Below are 15,190 nucleotides of genomic sequence, written 5' to 3' on the forward strand. Positions count from 1 at the left end.
GAATAAACTTCTCCCTGACCCCAACCCTCCTGCCCACTTTGAGATTTCCTAGAAAGGCAAAAAGTAAAGACCTGAGGTCCCTTTGACTACTTCCTGGTTGCTAGACTGTGCTTCTTTGCATGTGTCACCAAGCCAAGACTGGACCATATGGAACACGATTGCTTTTGGGTTACATTATCATCACCCCCATTGTACAGATGAGGAAACCGAGGCTCAGAGAAGGCAAGCGTTTGCCTGCTCCCAGGTCACAGAACAAGACAAGGGCACCACAAGAGCTCAGCCTTTGGCTTCCCGGCTCCAATTCTTCGTGCTCCAAAAGGATTGTCGGAACTTGCCTTTCATATAAGTATTGGTCAAGGGAGTCTGTTTCTCTGGGGCATCTACAGTAGGATTTGGGTCACAAAGAAACAGGAGGGTTGACACACTTTGCTTAGAGTAAGAGCTACTAGGGTCTTTCCTGGCCACCTGCCACCCATGCCACCGTTTCCCTCAGCAGAGTGCTTGGGCTGCCACCAGATAAACTTTCCTATTAAACCAGAATCCTGGTTCAAGAGGTACCACCAAGCCCCAGCCCCCCCAGATCTGCTGGATTGCCCTGGCACTGTCCTCCTTCTCCCCCACTGAACCCCAGAAATGAGCCGTCATCAGGAGAGGGTGGCCACCACTCCCCCCACCCCGGGAACAAGAGAAGGGTGGGCAGACTGCCCAGGCTGATAAAAGAACCCAGAGCCACCGATGGGTGTCTCCTTAGGCACCCAACACATGCTCATGAATTGTGCACAGTTCCTCGGGCTCGCTGTCGTGCAGGCAGGCACCGTCTCTGTCGTGACTGGCTGTGCTGCTCTGGCCAAGTTGCTCGACTTCTCTGAGTTCAGCGGGAGTCACACCACCAATGCCTTAAGATGGGAAAGCGTGCTTGTAGACAGCACACTCTTGCGCAGGCATCTACTAAGGCACCTCAGCTCCTGCTGTCCCCGCCAGGCTGAGGTCGGAGGGTTGGGCGGAGAGAAGGGAGATACTCAGGGGACCATTTTCCTTCAGTGTCATCTGTTTGTTCAACGGAGGGCTGCGACAATCCCCAGGACACCCTCGAGGTGTAAATATTTACCCATCGAGAGCTGTGGGAGGCCCCGGTCCTGGGGTGAAGTGAGGTCCTGAAGAACATCCCCCAGGGTGGAGCAGAGGGAGGGGGCAGAGGTGGAAAAGGAGGTGAAAAGAGGAGAAATCACACAGAAATATTTCTGAAGGAGAACAAGCTCCACACGTGGCAGAACTATTTAACAACCGTTCTGTGTGCACAAGAGCTGGCCACGCCAGCACCAGGGTCACGGCCCGGAGAGCGGGTGACGGTGGCTCTGGAGCAGAAACACACACATAGGGCAAACCAGGAGCTGGAAAGTCGATGAAGAGCTGGGCTTCTGCTCCTGGAGGCTTCCTTGTCATTTCACATGCAACATAGAAAGTTAAGAGCAACGGCTGTCATCATGGAAGCCCAGCCCCATGCCAGGCACCTTCCCACGTGGAGGCACGTGTGATCCCTAGTCTCACTTCTCCAGGGGGCACCTGAGGCAGCCACCGGCCTCTCCTCTAGCACGTGCTCACTGCTATGGCCCCGATGCTCCTGGGCGGGAAGGGGTAGATGAGTGAGACGAAGTTCCCGTCGCGTGGAGACAGACCTGATTCAGAGTGTGACACCAGCAACGGAGAAAGTGGACAAAGGGGCGTGATCCCGGCCAGTGCGTGAGGGGCGGAGGGGAGTGAGGTGTATAGAGGGATCGTGATCTGGGCAGGGGCTCGGCAGGTGCAAAGGGCTGGAGGACCAAGCTGAGGGTATTTGGGGAATCGCGGAGCAGGACAGAGTCGCTGGGACGTCCATAGTTAAGGGGACCATGGGGGGAGCAAGGCGGGGTCATATATGCAGCCCACCAGGTAAGGCAGGCCCTGGGTTCAACCCTGATCTGAGTCCAAGCGGGTTTCACACAAGGGTGGAGGATAGGATTGGAGCAGAGGGAAGGGCAAGGGCAGAGGCCAGGGACTGAGGCTGCCAGGGCTGTGGGACCCAATCCCTCCCAAGCCAGGCCCACCCCAGCTGCCCTGCAGGACGAGGTGCCCCAAAGCGGATCCCAGTGGGGCTCAGACAGCCCCCCGAGGAGGCCAAAGGGCCTGATGGCCTCTAAGTGGCCTTGTCTATTCACAGATCAGATGGTGGCCTCTCTCCTAGTCACCCGCTGGTCTCAGTTTCTCCCTCCTTCTCCCGAGAGAGGTGCTCATTCTTTTAACCCACTCAGCAGCTGCTGCTGACAAAGCCAGGGTCACGTTCATCTGTGCTGACAGCCCCCATCTGCTTTGCCAGGGGACAAAGGACAGACCAGTTAACAAGCGGGGGGAGGCAGTAAGACGGTGACAAAAAGCACAACCCAACACGAAGATGACCCAAAAGCCACCCCCTGGGAGCTCCGTCCACCTGGAGGCTGCCCTGTGCGAAGCCGCGTGGGGCTTATCCCCTGTCGGAGGAAACCAGAGACAGCAGAGCAATCGTCTTGGCCCTTCAAGGCAGGCCTCCCTCCCCACAAATGCACAGCGTGGCATTGGCAGAACTGCCTGGCAAGGGGGCTGAGTCTGTATGACTGGCTAAGGGTGGTAATCTCCCCACACTGAAACCCAGGCGGTCCACTGAAATATTCCGGTTGCCATGGCAACCTTCTGGGCTGGCTCTTCCCCTGTCATTCTCCATCGCAAACCGTGGTAGGAAGTTTTTGCTTCGATTGGAAACTTATGGTTGCCAAGGCAACCACCTTAGCGCACCCTGAAGATGCAGGTGGGCTGCAGGTGAGGCGGGGATCTGTCTGTTGGGGGCCCGAGATGGCTGCATGATGGGCCGAGGAGGGGTCCAGGGCCATGATGGGCGGAGGTGAACACATCTGGGGTTCTGGAAAGAGAGGACGACGGGCCTCCACAAACACACTCATTCATTCACTCCCTCGCTTGTAAGTCATTCATTCATTCACTCACATGCACGCTCCCCGCTTGCCACTTGAGCATCCGTTCTGTTTTCTGGCTCTTTCTTGCCTGCGGGCTGGGCGGATGGAGGAGAAACCAAGCCTCCACACGTGTACAGCCCACATGGAAAAGCGGGAACAGAAAGTGCCTGGCTTTGGAAACCGACAGCCCTGGGTTTTTGTTTAGACCCTTGACACTCTCCTCTTATAAATGGAGTGTAAGACTAGGACCTGCTTCTGAAGATGCTGGAAGTAACAAACACCCAAGTGCCCATAACAAGGCACGGAGACAGGTCTTCTGCCCCTGAGAAGCATGTGGGCAGCAGCCGTGGCTCCAGCGTGGTCCTCCAGTGGCGGGGGAGGGCTGATCCTGAGGGGGGCAACTTGGAAACTGGGACTGGGCCAAGTCAGAGGGCGAGGCTGGTGAGGTCCTCACCCACTTGGAGAGACAGGAGCCCTTCCTTCCTCCCTTGAGGTCGGTCCCAGAAGGAAGCGAGAGAGGAGTGTGACATTCCAGGAGGGCCTCCTGGCCTTCGCTTTATCCCAGCGACCCCACCAGGCAGCCTTCTTTCCCCCAGTTTTGCAGATTAGGAAACTGAGCCTCAGAGAGGTGGAATAAGGTCACCCAGAAAGCAAGCAAGTTGATGCAGAATTCAACCGTGGGCTGTGCTCCTTCCAAAATCCCTCATGTAATTCTCACAACAGTCCTAGGAGGCGGATTCCATTATCCCCACTCCGTGGATGGGAAAAGCCAACCAAAGTGAGGTCACACAGCTCCCTCCCATGCCTGCTCGGCCCAAACCCCCAGACCTGGGACCGGAGTAGGCCTTTCCAGCCCAGAAGTCACTGGGCAGAGGGACGGAAGGGGAACTGACATCAACCTATTATTTCTGCACCACCCTCAACCCTCACCAGCCTGGCTTTGCTGGGACCCGGGCCTGGCCTCTGGTGCCGGTGCGAGATGGGGGAGAGGGGCTTGGGCGGGGCCCGCCGAGCTCCTGCGGCCACGCGGGTGTGCACACAGGCTGGAAGCCAGGCAGGCAGCTGGGACAGGACAGCCCCATGTCCTGCTCCTTCACTGGAATTGTCAGTGCCAGATGTCCGGGCAGCGCAGAACTGATCAGAAGCCCCTTAGAAGTGTGAAGGCTGGGGGTGGGAGAAGGGGGGAAGGAAGAAGGTGAGCCGGGAGGTGCGGGAGTTGCGTCTCCTCCCTACAGAGGAGGAAAGCATAGTTCAGACACATGAAGCTATGCATCCAAGGCTCCCGACGACCAAAGGACATGCAGATCTGAGACTCCAACCAGGCCTCTGCCTCACCTCCAGGGTCCCTCCGGCTACAGAGGGGACGCTTCTGCTTCTGCGCTCCGCTCCTCTTGCCCCCCACACGCAGCGAGGGAGGCCCCGGGCAGCAGACCTTCAACAGCGCGTCAGGCCACCAGCTCCGCCTCCTTCCTCAAACCCTCCAGGCCTCGTCCTTCCCAGGAACTTGGCCCTCGCTCGCCTTCCCGCCCGGAACGTTCCTCCTCCAGGTGGCCACTCACTCCATGCCGGACTTTGCTTACACGTCCCCTCCTCTGAGAGGCTTCCCCTGACCATCTTACCTGACACAAGCACCCCCTTTGCTTAAAATAATCAGCTTTGGGGGTGGGGGAGGGGGTGCCAGACGAATGAGGCGACGCCGCTGTGCTGGGTGATGGGTACCTCGGGGGGTCATCGATCGACTCTCTGTAACTTTCTCTATGTTTGAAATTTCCCATAATCAAAGTTTTTAAAGGGAATTCCCTGGTGGTCCAGTAGTTAGGACTCCATGCTTTTACTGCTGTGGCCCGGGTTCAATCCCTGGTCAGGGAACTAAGATCCCACAAGCTGTGCGACGCAGCCAAAAAAAAAAAAAAAAAATTTAAATAACAAATACTAGGGGAGTTCCCTGGTGGTCCAGTGGTTGGGACTTCGCCTTCCGATGCAGGGGGTGCGGGTTTGGTCCCTGGTCGGAGACCTGGGATCCCACATGCCTAGCGGCCAAGGGGCCGAGACATGAAACAGAAGCAATGTTGTAGCAAATTCAGTAAAGACTTTAAAAAAGTAAATAAATAAAATAAAATAACAAATACTAGAAACTGACATTCCTTCCCCCCACTCTCTATCCCATCACCCTGTTTTATTTTCGTCGTCGTATCTGACTCCACCTGACATCGTGTGTCTAGCTGACCATTTGTAGGCGGCTCCATGAGAGCTGGGCTTTGTCTTGTTCACATCTGAATCCCAAGGGTCTGTGCCGGACACAGAGTTGGTGCTCTGTAAATATTTTCCCAGTCAGCGAAAGAATCAGACACGGCAATGGAAGTGCGTTCTGAAGAATAGCAGCGCCGTGGTTCGGGCTTTGGGCCTGGGCCAGTTTTAACCATAGATGTAGGATTGAGAGTGGGATGAACGCATTTCCTCATTTATTCATTCCACAAATGTTTAGGAAACCCCTTCTTGCCAAGTCCTATGCTGGCACTGGATTCACCAGGCTGGGTCTCTGGGGAGTGTGCTGGAGATAGGCCAGGTGCTAAGGGAACCCTTGGAAGGGAAGCCTCACCCCGTCTCAGGCATCGGGGAGGGCCTCCTAAAGGGAGTGATTTCTAAGTTTAATCTTAGGAGGAGTAGCATTTCTCCAGGGGAAGAGAAAGGGTGTTCCAGGCAGAAGACACAGCTCAGCCAAAGGCCCAGCGATAGGACGGAGCACGGGCCCTGGGAGAACTGCCTACGTCGGTGTGACTGGGGCTGAGAGCACCAGGGAGGCGCCCAGGGGGCTGAGGCGGGGGTGTTCAGCATGGACCAGAGTGTGGAGGCCTTGGTGGGCGGGCAGAGGAACCTGGCCCTGTACCAAGGGTGACGAGGATGACAGAGAGGGCACTCCTGTCCCACCTGCCTTTTTTTTTTAATTGGGGTATAGTTGCTTTACAATGTTGTGTTAGTTTCTGCTGTACAACGAGGTGAATCAGCCCTTCGTATACACATATCCCCTCCTTCACCTGCCACTTGTCGGTGCCAACGACGCAGCAGCTCATTCTCACTCCTGGCTTTTCGCGCTTGGTGTTCCCTCCACCTGGAATGCTCTTCCCTGTCTGCACACGGGCTCTGCTCCTCCTCCGGTCTAGGCACGAGCCTGGGCTGCTCAGAGAGGCTGACCGTGACCAGCCATCAGAAGTGGCCGCCTCAGGGATTATCTGTCTCAGCTCCCTCTCTGCCTCTTGCAGAGCCTGGGACAGGTTCCCTCACTGCTCCCAATTCTTCTCCCTGCACCCACCCTGTGTGTCCTGTGGCTTTGCAGGATCTCCCCACCCCAGAGGCAGGGTATCTTTTCCCAGCACACTGATGATGGACTTGATCATGACACTTGCTTTGGACAGTGGAATGTGGGCAGAAGTGCCCTACTTCTGAGCCTTAAGAGGCCTTCCAGGTTGCTCTCTGCCCCCTCACCCTTCTGCCATCCCCAACGGACAAACTTGTCCCAGGAAGTCAGGGACGAGAGAGACCTGTGGAGCAGCCCTGAAGCCAAGCCCCCCTGAGCCCAGGGGAGATCCACTGAGCCCCAGCAGATCCGCAGACGTGTGAGTGAGAATAAGTGATTGTTGCTTTAAGCCACTGAGTTTGGAGATTATTTGTTAGGTGGCATTAGCATGAGAATAAGTGACTGATACACAGGACTTAACACTTTCTCATTAGTCTACCCATTTCACCATTGTCTTATCTTACACTAGACCACTGCCCTGTCTTCAGTGCCTGGCATGGGGTCTGATGCGTGGGAGAACTTCAAATACGTGTTGAATGAGTGAATAAATGAATGTGATGTCTGGAAGGGTCTTAGGCAAAGGAGAGGCATGAGTGTACAGGGGGGTCAGGAAGATGATTGATTGCTCTAAGAGGAGACAGACGTGGTGGGGGAGGATTTTGCAAAGGGGCCAGGGAGGAAGCTCTTGCCACGGTCCAGAAGGGGACAAAGGTGCCGGGACCCAGGAGAGAGCAGAGAAGGGTAAGCACAAAGCTAAGCCTGACTTAGCCTGTCCTGTAGGCCAGGTTCTCCCTACCTCTCACCTCGTTAAATCCTCACAACCACCCTACCAGGCAGGTACTTTGATAATCTCCATTTTCAAAAAGAGGAAACTGAGGCAAAGAGAGAGTCAGAAACCTTCCTAAGCCAGGCAGAAAGTGAACGGCTGTCCAGCCCTGGCATCCTCGTGCCACCCCTCCCCACCACCACTCCAGTCTCACGGTTCAGAGCAAACGTCAGCAGACCCGAGACACTGAGGGCTTTGTTGGGGACTGAGAAATTCACCCCCAGCACATGGGGGAGGAGGGGACGGTTCACCACCGGAGGGAAACCAAGGAGAGTGTGGTTGCTTTTTGTGGTTTAATTCAACCTGCTGGGTCATGGCCCTGGATTGCTTACTGGGCACAGATGCCAGGCTCCAGAGGCCCCCGACCCCGGCTGGGCTGGAGCGAGGCAGAGAGGCGGAGGGCTCCACAGCCCATGCAGCTGCCTTTCCCTCCCTGTTTCTGTTTCCTTGCCACTCCCGAAAATAGCGCTACTGACCCACATGTAGACCACCCACACCCTTCCGCAGGATTAGAGACAAAGCAGAGAAAACACTGTAGTGACGGAATCGCAGGCACCAGTGAGAGAACAGGGGAGAAAACCCAGGAGAAGGGGGTCTCTGTGCAGGTCCCCCAAATCTCATCTGGGTTAGGAACCCCAAACTGGCAGGGAGGAAGCATGGATAGTAACACTTCCATCTGCTCTGCTCTTTGCAGTTTACAAAGCACTTTCCTACACATCCCCGCGTATAAACCCCACAGGAGGCTGCCGTCTTCCCCAGGAAAGATGAGGAGACTGAAGTCCACCGACTTCTTCCGGCGCACACGACCTTGAGGGACCAGAGCTGGCTTGGGGCCCCGGTCTATCTGCCACTCCTGAGCTTGTTCTGCGCCCTGAGTCCAGTGGGTCATTTCCAGGAGGTGGAGGTGAGGGGGGTGCTGAGACCCCAGGAGGGCTCGGCAGGGGCGCAGGGGCCTGGTGACCCACCGGGCGTGTCCGGGCAGCAGGTCAGGGGAGGGGATGGGAATCTTTAGAACAAACCTCACATTCGGAGAAGACTCTCAGAAAAGACTTGGGTGACGAGATGCTCAGAGAACAAAGGGAGAGAAGGATGAAGGCGGTGAGGGTGCGGTAACGTCGTGAGGAAGAGATGCGCGGGCTGGGACTTGAAGAGAAGCCAGTCTGGAAGGTTCTATGGGCGGAGTCCAGGGACGCTTCCAGTTCCTCACTTCCTCCTCCATCAGACCGGCAGCCTTTTGTTCCACGAGGCGCTTAGGACGTGACTCTGCACGCCCTCCCATATTCCTCGGCGAGATTTTGCTCGCTGGTTTCTGGGGCGGCCTCGTCTGCAGACTTTGAGTTGCTCCCGACTCATTCATTCACTCATCCATTGACTCCCAGGCTGCCTGGCACTTCCAGGAGCTGGAGATGCAACAACGGCTGGACGAGGTCTTACATATGGGCGGGGTGGGAGCCAGCACGAGGCGCAGGAGAGAGGGCTTCTTTGGCTCCCACACCTGGGCACCTGACTTTCTCGGTGGGGAATCCAGGAGCTAGCATGTTCCAGCCAAGAACTGGTCACGGTGGCCCACCCTCTCCTCACGACAGCCTGGCATTCCCCAAGCAAGGCTTTGTTCCTCTTGCTCCAGACGTCGCTCCCTGTTAGATCTACCCACCAAAGGAGGACACACTGGCCCCTGTCCATCAGTGACCCCTGGTGGGTCCTTGGTTTTATTTGTTCCAGGGCTTAGTACAGAGCCGGGCATGAAAGGTCACCGTGGGGTGTTTGCTGATTGGATGCAGACAAATTCGTCTGTTCAGTAAATATCTAGGCGATGCCTGCTGTGGGCAAGGCTCCGGGCCGGCGTTGAGCACACAGACCAGAAACAGCGTCGCAGGCCTGCAGGAACACAGGGTCTGGGGCTGCTGACAGGCACAGGTCAAAACATCGCAATACGACGTGATGAGGAACCACATCTGTGTGGTCGCTCCAAGTTTCCGAGGATCAGGTATCGCTAAGAATGTCTGCTGAACTGAATTCAGGGGCTAAACGCCCAACACTTTCCCAAAACACAGTCAAATGCATCTAACAGCGTATTACATTTTCCTTTATGGCCCAGAAGGACCATTAGGACTGAGACACTCTTAGTGCCATTTCCCAGGTGAGACAACTGAGGCTCAGGAAGGTCACACAGCTGGGACATGGCAGAGCTGGGGGACAAACTCAGACCAGTGTGACCCAGCATCTATATTCTTTCTATGACAGTCCAGTTCCTGTTTTCCAAATAGCCTGGGCTTTCTCCTGCCTTGTCTTCCTCTACCAGTTGGAGAAGACCCATCCGCAGCAGGAGGGAAGGAGCCCAGCACAGAGACACGCAGAGCCAAGAGGTGCAGGCCAAACAGGAAAACGGTAGCTTTCCCGGGGCCCTCCTAGCTGACTCCCATTTGCATCTCATTGGCCAGAGGTAGGTCACATGGTCAACCGAGCTGCAGAGGAGTCTGGGTGGTGGGTGTGTTCACAGCCCCCAACACACCTGGCCTTCTTTCGAAAGGAAGAAGGAGGATGAACGTGGCTGGGCAACTTTGCTGTGCCTGCCTCGCTCTGGATGATGGTGATGAAGATGATCACTATGGTGATTATCATTATTATTATGGCCATTCCCTGCCTGTCCCCAGCACACCTCCCAGGCCCAAGCCAGGAAGGCACTTTCCCCATCCCAGCCCACCACACACACACACATACACACACACACACACACACACACACACAGACCCGGCAGATGGGACTCCCAAGCCCCCATCCCAGCCACTCAAGGCATAGGTCACAGGGGCTCCCTGCCAGGCTCAGGACCACAAGAGCCCAGGGCCCCAGGATGTGTCCAGACAGGGTTCCCAGCCCGCCCCTCCCCGAGCCCCAGCCCCAGCAGGAACAGCTATTTTGAGAGCAGCTGGCTGGCAGGTGGCACCTCGTGACGGAGCAGTTTTCATCTGAGCCAGGCGGACCCTGGCTGATGCCCTCTGCTTTCTCTGCCTCCCCCTCAGGCCACCTGGCAGCCTTCACTCCCCAGCCTCATGCCCCCTCTCTGCGTCCTCTCCCTCCCATAAAGCTCTTCCCAGACTCCTCCTCCTCTCTCTCTCTCTCTCCCTCTTTCTCTCTCTCTCTCTCACCTGCCTCCCAGTTCTATCAAATCCAGCCAAGACCCTACCTGTGATTTCGGGTCTCCTGTAGGCAGTTCTAGCCCTGGCCCATTGGTCCCCGCCCAACCCTCACACGCATGCCATGTTCCCACATCCAGGCCTCTGCACCTACCGCTTCCCTGGCCTGGGGACACCCCTGCTTCTCCTCCCCATTGAGCTTTCCCGATCTGAGAGTTTCAGTTTGAGGGCACCTCTTCCAGGGAGCCATCCCTGATGAGCCTCTAAAGCCACAGGGGCCTCAGGAACCATCTCACCCAGTCCCTCCCCTGCTCTCTCTTTTTTTTTAATTAATTTTTTAAATTGAAGTATAGTTGATTTACAATGTTGTGTTAGTTTCAGGTATACAGCAAAGTGATTCAGTTATATATATATACTCTTTTTCCCATATAGGTTATTACAAAATATTGAGTAGAGTTCCCTGTGCTATACGGTAGGTCCTTGTTGTTTATTTTCTATATAGTAGCGTGTACATGTTACTCCCAATCCCTAATTTATCCCTCCCCTCCTCTGCTGCTCTCTTGCATCCCTCTTCACCTCTGCTCACATGCCCCACTGCCAGGATGTTCATCACCTGGATTCAAATCCCACCCCCTCCACTTCCTAGCAGGTGACTCACCCTGTCTGCCTTGATGTCTCAGCTGTAAACTGAGGACAGTGGTAGCACCTACTTGGTAGGGCTGTTGTGAGGACTGAACAGACACGAACACACGGAGATCCGCACAGGGCCTGTGGGGCGCCGGATAGGTAACCAGCAATGTGTGCATCTGCTGTGATGAGCCCCACACTGAGGGCTCAGGGGTGCAGGGCCCCTTCTTGAGCTGAGCTGGGTGTAGCTGTATGCTCACTCCTCTTGAGGCAGGAGGTAGATGGGCCCCAGGCTGAACAGTTTCTCCCCTGTGGACAGGAACTCCATAATAGCAGGAACCCCATAAAAGCAGGATGATGCAGGAGGCTGGGCCCTGCCCAGATAAGAGATAAAAGACCTCATATGCCTCATTCTCGAAGTCAAGGAGACCTCCCCGACTACACATGCGCAGAAAGGCTCCTTGGAGATCAAAAAGGGAGGGGGCGCCACCCCATAGTAAGTGACGTCAACCACCCATAGGCCTCTTCAGTAGAATCCATCTTGGCTAAGAGATGCGCGCACACACGGGAGGATCCTGAGATGTACCAATCACGGACTCTGAACCAGGCGAAGCAAGATGATTGGCCAAAGGAAACCCGGAAGAAACGCCCCAAATAAGTGATTTAAACTACCACGAGAGCGCGACTCTCTCCCTCTCTGAGCCCGCCCGTGTGTCTGTCCCCACGTACTGTACTCTGTTTTCTTCTAATAAACACTTTACTTGTTTCACTACTTTCCACCTTTGTGGGGATTCTTTTATGCAAAGCCGACGGGCCAGGGCCTTGTCACCGGTCACTGGTCGAGTGGCCAGCATTTGGTGCTCTCACCGCCGTGACCCGACCTCAATCTCTGGCCGGGAACCGAAAGCCTGCTTCAAGCTGCTGCGGGCCGAGGTCACCCGACATCACTCCCACTGGCCCCAGCCCTGCTCCCGGGCCACCAGGACACATCTAATCGGTCTTCCACAAGGCGTCCTGTAAATATCTGAAGGCAGTAATCAGGCATCCCCTGAGTTTTCCTGCCTCCAGGCAAAGCTGCTCAGTCCCTCTCTCGTACCTCCCACAGTGGGGTTTCCAGACCTTTCTGCACAAGCTCCTTTCCGCAGCACACTCCCGGGCAGGGCTCACCTTGGACACAAGGTCCCTTCACCACACTCTCCCTGAGCTTTGTGCTGGGTTCTGGGGGCCCTGAGGCAAGGAAGGTGCCATCCCTGCATCCAGAGCAGCTCTTGACTTCCTCGAAGCCTCTAGAAACAGGAGTCCTGCTCCAGCCTCCTGGGACAAGATTAGTTTCCAGCGTAGCTGTTTGCATTGCTGCAATTGGAATTCTATTCTTTTCTTCCTTATAATTCTTGAATTATAGTTCTTGAGCTGGATTTGTGGCCTGGCTTTGTGGCTCCAACTGGACTGTAAGGTCCCTGAGGGAAGAGTCCATGCCTTTTCCCGTCTTATCCCCCGTAGCACCTGGCTTGCCACAAATATTCCAGCCAGTTCATGGGTCACAGAGGCCCAGAACCTCAGAGCCTCAAGGAGCCTCAGGGATCAGCTAGTTCAATGGTCCCATTTCACAGATGGGGAAGTTGAGGTCCAGTGAGGTCCTGGTGGCTGGTTCACTGCCATTTCCATCACGACTCCCCAGGGGACCCTCTGCATGCTTCTCCAGCCCCAGAAGGGCCCGTATATCTCACTCAGGCTCTGTCTCCAGGCCAAGTCCCCGTTTCTCATGATTTTTTTTTTTCACTAACATCCTTTATCACAGGGCCTTATCAAAGACTCTTTGAATATCTAAATATTGTGATATGATATTAGGGGAAGGGCTGGGACCCCAGACTGCATCTACGGTAGGATCACAGCTGCATGAAAATGATGTCTGCCTGTGAATTAGGACTGGAGGGAGATGTGGGAAATTGACAGAAGGCAACCAAGGGAACCAATGGGATTCTAGGGGACTCTCCTTTCTTTCTATTTGAACATTTCCGTGTTACTCTGAGATCAGTGCATGAGGAAGGAGAGTGCAAGCAACACCTCCGTGTGCCTACGCTGCTCTGGCCACCAGGCAAAGTGCGCACAGGGTTCAATTGTGTTGCTGCAACAGTCCTGCAACGTTCCTCATCCCCATTTTCAAAATGAGGAAAATGCGGTTCCCAGATATTTAGGAAAAGTAAGTGCCCAGTTCATGTAGGTACTAAGTGTCAGAGAGAGAACTTGAACATAGGACTTCCAGTTCCAAGTTCAGTGTTATTCCCTTCAATGGCGAGTGGGGGTGGAGAGACAAGGAAGGTAGGAAAAAGGGAGGGAATGAGAAAAGACAAAAATTACCTAAATGTGCTACATGAACTGGTTTGTCCCAAGTACACACAGTGTTTAGTACTTGTTGGATGGATGGCTGGAGGACATCAGGCAAGTAGTAGTTCCCAGGGAACTAAGAGCAGGTCATTTCTATATACCCTTCAGCTTCTGTCTGAGAAGCAGTGATGTGGTTGCCTAGGAGACAATGGTCCATGCCAGGGTCCCTCTGCCTGGGGAATCTCAAACCTTTCCCTTCTGGGCCCTCACTCCTGAGGTGGTAAATGGGAAGATAGGAGAGTAGGAAAAGGACAGGTGGGGAATTACCACTAACTTGCTGTGTGTCCTTGGGCAAATTGCTCCCTCTCTGGACCATGCCTAGGAGATAGTATAAGGCCAGGACTTCCTGTGGGTGGGCCTGGTTGGGTGGGCAGTGGCAAAGGAACAGTAAGAACATGGGGCTGCTCAGGGAAAACGGGAAGCCGTGGGTTTGGGTTCAGTGCAAACCTTCCCACCGTCACCGCCCTCCCCCCGGCCTTCCATGAAGTCTGCTGCCTCACACTGGAGAGAGGGGTGTTGTAGAAACTGAGGAAAGGGCTGACTTCCACATCTGGGGTGAAGTCACACGTAGTACAGGGAGCTGAGTGACGCCACGGGAAGCTCCAGAAGCTGGATTCAGTCAGAGAAAGCAGAGCCACGGGGCCCTGAGGGAGGAGGGGCGGGAGGGGGTTTGTTCTCAGAATTTGTAAGGCCGGGGGCCCAGTCAACACCTGGATCACACAGCGCTAGACATTTTCCTTCTGTCTGGGGAAGCCCAGCCAAAACATCATTTCCTTTTCACTCTCAAGGAGACAGAGGCCCCAGAGGTCACGGGCAGGCCCGCAGCAGAAGCAGGCCTAGAACCCGGGCCTCAGCCTCCAGTAGAGGCTGGAGAGGCCTAGTCGAGAGGCTGACGGGAGGGAGCAGGGAGGGCTGAGGCAGAAGCCCGGAGGAGCTCCCCTTTCCTCCACCTGCCCCTCCTGGCCCAGGCATCAGGGGACAGGCCCACGGGACACAGGCTGCAGCAGGAGGGCCCGGGAACATCGCCACCACTGTGTGGACCAAGTTCTAAAATAAGCCCCACTCGCCGAGAGTGTAGTCACCATGGCAACAGGAAAGCTGTTCCATAGAAGGAATCAATCACCGTCAGTGTCACGGGGAAGAGCCTGCTATGGCCAGGCCCGGGGGTAGGCACTTTCACACACACGCTGTCCCACTGAAGCCATCGTCATCCTCACTCTGCAGATGAGGGCACCTGGGCTGGGACAGAGGCCCCGGCCAGAGTCACCCCGCAATGGACAGGAATCGGGAGGCCCGGATCCAAACTCCCATCTCCTTCCCTGTCTCCTTGCCTCCCAGGCACCCCATTTCTTCTGAGCCTCAGTTTCCCCCTCCCCACCCAAAGCACTGTCAGGGGTAAAGATGGGGGTATTTCTGCATCCCTCCAGGGTGGCAGGGTGGGGGGAGCAGGCATGATCGCCCATAAGCAGGGACTCTGGGACTCCTGTAATAATCTCCTGCCCTCTGGGCTTACTTACAGCAATGGCCCTCGTGGGATTCACTAATAGTGCTTCCCTTTGGCAGGTAGTGTCAAACAGACTTGTTAATTAACACTTTATGAGTGCCCAAGCTTTCTCATCCCCTTCTTCTGGGAACCAGCCCTGTCCACTGGCCACAATGGCAGGAAATGAGCCAGGTCTGACCAATCAGTCATTGACCGCATCTCTCTGACAACTGTGATTGGTCCAAGAGAGAAGGACTGGCCCAGCAGAGCCAATCAGAGAGCTCCCCTGGGACTGATATGTGGATACCAAGAAAAGGAAGCTCTTGCTTTCCCAGAAGGTGGGGGAGGTTGTTGACTTGGGACTTCCAGTGACCTTGTCCCATACACTGGAGAAGATGTGACTATTTCCCAGGCTTCAGTGACAACAGATTTTATTCTAGCTAGTCTAATCAAAAAGAG

The 15,190-nt window shown here is 55.3% G+C and overlaps 1 long non-coding RNA gene across 1 annotated transcript; it reads left to right on the top strand.

Annotated features, from left to right (window-relative positions):
* The first annotated feature begins 3,440 nt into the window (after positions 1 to 3,440).
* On the top strand, positions 3,441 to 15,190 carry LOC309641574. The gene is made up of 3 exons (XR_014252696.1): positions 3,441 to 9,713; positions 10,669 to 10,708; positions 11,384 to 15,190. It is a non-coding gene; the product is annotated as an uncharacterized lncRNA (long non-coding RNA).

The sequence above is a fragment of the Balaenoptera physalus genome (assembly GCF_965194825.1).
Source record: "Balaenoptera physalus genome assembly, chromosome: 13".
In the NCBI taxonomy this organism is placed as follows: domain Eukaryota; kingdom Metazoa; phylum Chordata; class Mammalia; order Artiodactyla; family Balaenopteridae; genus Balaenoptera; species Balaenoptera physalus.